Source organism: Penaeus vannamei, chromosome 1 (genome assembly GCF_042767895.1).
Source record: "Penaeus vannamei isolate JL-2024 chromosome 1, ASM4276789v1, whole genome shotgun sequence".
Lineage (NCBI taxonomy): Eukaryota > Metazoa > Arthropoda > Malacostraca > Decapoda > Penaeidae > Penaeus > Penaeus vannamei.
The window spans coordinates 21,861,967-21,866,966 of record NC_091549.1 but is presented as its reverse complement, the minus strand read 5'-3'; the positions used below and the strand labels follow the sequence as shown (position 1 = coordinate 21,866,966).

Sequence of the window (5,000 nt, the reverse complement as noted above, 5' to 3'; positions counted from 1 at the left end):
TCGGTCGCGCGAGGGGTGGCGAGCGAAGAGAGGGAAGAGGGAAGGGGAAAGGATAAAGAGAAAGGGATAGGGAAGGGGAAGGGGAAGGGGAAGGGGAAGGGGAGAGGGAGAAAGGAAATGGGTAAGGGAAGGGGAGAGGAGAGATTAGTAGGGGAAGGGGAGAGGGGAGGAAAGGAAATGGGTAGGGGGAAGGGGAGAGGAAGGAAGAGAATGTGGGTAGAGGGGAAGGGGAAAGAGGGAGAAAGGAAATGGGTAGAGGAAGGGAGAGGGAGAAAGGAAATGGGTAGGGAAGGGGAGAGGGAGAAAGGAAATGGGTGAGAGGAAGGGGAGAGCGAGAAAGGGGAAATGGGTAGGGGAAGGGGAGAGTGAGAAAAGGGAAATGGGTACAGGAAGGGGAGAGGGAGAAAGGAAATGGGTAGGGGAAGGGGAAAGGGAGAGAGGGAAATGGGTAGGGGGAAGGGGAGAGGGAGAGAGAGAAATGTGGTGAGGGGAAGGGAAGAGGAGGGAAGGAAATGGGTAGGGGGAAGGGGAGGAGGGAGGAAGGGAATGGGTAGGGGAAGGGGAGAGGGAGAAAGGAAATGGGTAGAGAGGAAGGGAGAGAGGAGAAAGGAAATGGGTAGGGGAAGGGGAGAGAGGAGAAAGGAAATGGAGTTGAGGAAGGGGGAGAAGGAGAAAGGAGGAAATGGGTAGGGGAAGGGAGAGAGGAGAAGAGGAAATGGGTAGTGGGAAGGGCAGAGGGAGAGGGGAAATGGGTGAGGGGAAGGGCAGAGGGAGAAAGGAAATGGGTAGGGGAAGGGGAGAGGGAGAGAGGATATGGGTAGAGGAAGGGAGAGAGGGAGAAGGAGGGAATGGGTAGGGGAAGTGGAGAGGAAGAAAGGAAATGGGTGAGGGGGGAAGGGGAGAGGGAGAAAGGAGAAATGGGTAGAGGAAGGGGGAGAGGGGGAGAGGAAATGGGTAAGGGAAGGAGGGAGGAGAGAGGAGGAAGGGAAATGGGTAGGGGAAGGGCAGAGGGAGAAAGGAAATGGGTAGGGGAAGGGGGAGAGGGAGAAAGAGGAAATGGGCTAGGGAAGAAGGGAGAGGAGGAGAGAGAGAAATGGGTAGGGAAAGGAGAGGAGAGAGAGGAAATGGGTCGATGAGGGGAAGGGGGTAGAGAGGGAGAGAGGAAATGGGTAGGGGAAGCGGAGATGGAGAAAGGAAATTGGTAGCGGAAGCGGAAAGGGAGAAAGGAGATGTAAAGGTGAAGGGAAAGGAGAACCGAAAAGGGAAATTTAAAGAGGGAGAAGATGGATTGGAAAAGGAGAAGTAAGTAGAGCATGATGATATTAGAATGTGTATTAAATGGAGGGAGAGAAGTGGTAAGAAAAGCTTAAAGACGGAGATTAACAAGAAGGGAGAGAGAGAAGACGAAGAGGAGTGAGGAGGATGCAGGCTGAGATTGCGGGAGGAGTGTGAGGGAGGGTGCACGTGCGCCGACAGGTCCCCATCCCGCCCTCCTCCTCCTCCCCTCCCTTCTCCTCCCACCTGTGGCCCTCCCCTCCCCACGCCCCACCGAGAGAGCCGAGGTGATGTGTGGCGAGGATCACAGTTGGTGACACACTCTCGGTGGCGCTGCACGTTGTCGCGTCGAAGGCCGAGGTGAGACCCACGTGGTTCGTCGGTCGTAGGGCGAGTGCCTGCATTCCCCCCGCCTCCACGACGACGGCGGAGACACGCAGCTTTCTGGTGCAGGAAGGAAGGAAGAGGACTCTCGGCGCGTCTGGGGGCGGAGGAGCTCCTTCGCGTGTCGTGGCCCAAGCGCCGATACGAAGTGATCCCTCCTCTTTCTCCTCGTCCTCGTCCTCCTCCTCGCCCTCGTCCTTTCTTCCTCCTCCTCCTCATTCTTCTCCCTTTCCTACTGCTCCCCCGCTTCCCCCAAGGAAATGAAGGAGGAAGTGTCGAGGGAGGAAGAGATGGGGGAAATGACGGAGAAAGTGAGAGAATGACGGGGAAATAGAGAGAGAGAGAGAGAGAGAGAGAGAGAGAGAGAGAGAGAGAGAGAGAGAGAGAGAGAGAGAGAGAGAGAGAGAGAGAGAGAGAGAGAGAGAGGGAGAGAGATGGAATACCTGTACCATTGTTCCTTTTACACTCTCTCTCTCCCTCTCTCTCCTTCTCTTTCTATCTCTTTCTCTAATGGAATTCTCCTATCTCTTCCCCCTTATGCTGTCCCCCTTTCAGGCTTGAGTGCTGGCCTTGTTATATATGCAGATTTCGGTGGGAAATCTGCCCTTGTTATCCTTGTCTTGTGTTTTAAACGTGAACAACAACGATACGAAAGAAAGGAAATGTGTTCGTGTTGTGAATTTGACAGTCTGTTGCAGGCATGGAAATCCAGTTGTAATACCAAATGTTTTTTTCACGGTTCATGATTGGTGTATTTTGAAATGTCATTCGCAAAAAAGAAAGAGAAAAAGAGAAAAAGAAACGATTTGTTGCGACGCAGTGGATATTTCCTATGACTATCGGTGCAATTGCAATGCAAGAGTGGATGTGGCTTAAGTGTTTGGTATTAGTGTAGTGTTAGGGTGCACAGTGCATCTTTCATAAAGGCTGCAACAATGTTGTAGCCAAAAATGGACTGTGATATTTTCAGAAAAGATCAGAAAAACAAACAAACAAACCTGATGTGAATTGCTTGAGGAAATGCAAGTTGTGTCGTATTGTTTGTGTCTGCATTATGCAATGTGTTTTATAGACGTCTTACGTAATGGTGTGTTATTGCAAGTGTTTCGTGTATCTAGCTTAGTTTGTGAGATTAGCGCCGTGTATTATGATAGACATATGTTTTTGTTTTTTTTTAATTCTTTTATACCTGAATTGAAATAGGTCACAGAAATATGATTCGCCGGGAATACTGTAAAACCTGTGTTATTTTGTTTGAATAACAGAAGTTATTTTATGCAGCGATGCTAAGCGGAAGTCCTTATCTCCATGCGTGTTTTCCTGTGTCAGGAAAATCTCCCCAAACCCTCCCTCCCTTTCTCCTCCTCCCTCCCTCCATTTCTCCTCCCTACCTCCCTTCCTCCTTCCTCGCTCCCTTTCTCCCATCCTCCTCCTCCCTCCTGCATTCTTGTTCCCTCCTTCCTTCTTCCTCCTCCGTTCCCCTTCCCTCCTCCCTCCTCCCTTTATCCTCCCTCGCGGGATATCTCAAGCGTCAAAGTAAACAAAGCCAAGTCTTAATATTCCCTGAAAGAACCTCTCTTGTGTCCCATTCTTTCACAAAAACGGGCTTTTAGAATGGTTTCGGCTTTTTAAAAATTCTCGTCTTAAAGGATCAGTTCTTGGTCCTCCGTGCCGCTGCGGGGGTGGTCCTGGTTGAAGGAAAACTCGTAGGATATCCTCTAGATGACGTGGTAGGAAATTCGGTAAGAGGTCCCATATGAATCCCGGTAGATGATGACCCGGTAGATGAACTGGTAGATGACCCGGCCCGGCACACCCTGAGTTCTTCCGGGTTTCCGAGAGCTTGACGCCCAGAAGTATCGCTGCTTTGGAAAGACACTTTTGTGGCGCAAACTCTCGGGCGAAATTTGGACGAGTTTGAGAGCCTCATGGGAAGTTTCGTTAGGATGCAGACAGCTTCACAAAATCCGAAATGATGGATGGGATAAACTGCGCGAGTGGGGAGTTGGGATGGAGGTCATGTATGTATGTATATATATATATATGTGTGTGTGTGTGTGTGTGTGTGTGTGTGTGTGTGTGTGTGTGTGTGCGTGTGTGTGTGTGTTCGATATGGAATTATCATAAAGGTAGATAACAATGTGAATATTAAGGTTCTTGAAGCAAATGCGTATTCAAAATACTGCGAAATCGAAGGGTAAACACAAGCGACTACGGGGGGCCGCTTATTTGTTTTACAACAGGACGGCCGGTGATTATGAGATTGAGATAAGCGGCTTGTTATTTATGGCGCCCTGTTGATAGTGCCGCCGTGCTCGTCACCAGGCGGCGAATACATGTATATACACATACTCATACACTTGTATACTCCTACAAACATGCATGCAGTAAACATACAAGGATTCGCCCTAACAGTTTGCTTAACGTATCTGTAAATTTTGATGAAACCGCGTTGTGTAAATGTTTACTTCTTCGTAGAGGAACGGTGGAAGTGCCTGCCGATCAGAACCAGCTGTTCCTCGCTTATTTGCATTTGCGAAGGGAAATGCACAAACAACGACGACAAAGAATAGAGTTCGGGGAGGGGGGGGGTGATGACGTCTTGTTTTTTGTCATTTTGCTTACGCTAACATTTTATTTTAGTCTCTGTGGACCATAATAACCTGGCACTCTTTTTTGGCACCTTGCGTCCGCTATTCAGATTTTGGACTCGCACAAACCCCTCGGATTGATACGCGGCTTAAAGCACTCCTAGCTTTAATATTGACACGCGGTTCTCTGTGTTAACTCGTCCGCTGCGGCTCCGTGGCAGGCTGTTGCGAAGGACGGCGTGCCCGGGCGGGGCGGGGGGAGGGGCGGGTCTCTGCTTGGAACAGGCATTCGTTTCTTTGTATGTTGTTTTTAGACCGTGAATATGTGTGTGTGTGTGTGTGTGTGTGTGTGTGTGTGTGTGTGTGTGTGTGTGTGTGTGTGTGTGTGTGTGTGTGTGTGTGTGTGTGTGTGTGTGTGTGTGTGCTTGTATGTGTGTGCTTGTATGTGTACGTACACGCGCGCATACGTGGGCAAGGGCATGAGCATGAACGTGTGCATGTGCTTGTAACATGTATGTGTAACATGTGTACATATACGTATACGTGTACGTGTGTGTAACGTACATATGAGTATATACGTGTAATAGAGATGCATTTGAAAGATGCGAGGATAAGATCCTCAGCTTACCCTTGTTTTTTTTCTTTGTTGACAATTGCTTTTCACAATGGCCTTTCTGTGCATGAATAATGTACTGTAAGCTGTAATCGGAGAGAAAGGGAGAACATGGAGAGGAAGGAAAATGGAAATTA

General features: G+C 49.3%; 1 protein-coding gene across 2 annotated transcripts in view; it reads left to right on the top strand.

Moving 5' to 3' along the window:
• The window catches only part of LOC113812963 (uncharacterized), an 82,047-nt gene that overhangs the window by 23,097 nt on the left and 53,950 nt on the right, over positions 1-5,000 (top strand). The window contains exon 1 of one of the 2 annotated variants that reach the window (XM_070120902.1): positions 1,209-1,635. The exons of the other annotated variant lie outside the window; for it this stretch is intronic. The gene's annotated coding sequence lies outside the window, so the exon portion shown is untranslated. Of the gene's footprint in view, positions 1-1,208; positions 1,636-5,000 lie in introns of those variants that run through there. 2 annotated transcript variants of the gene reach the window in all.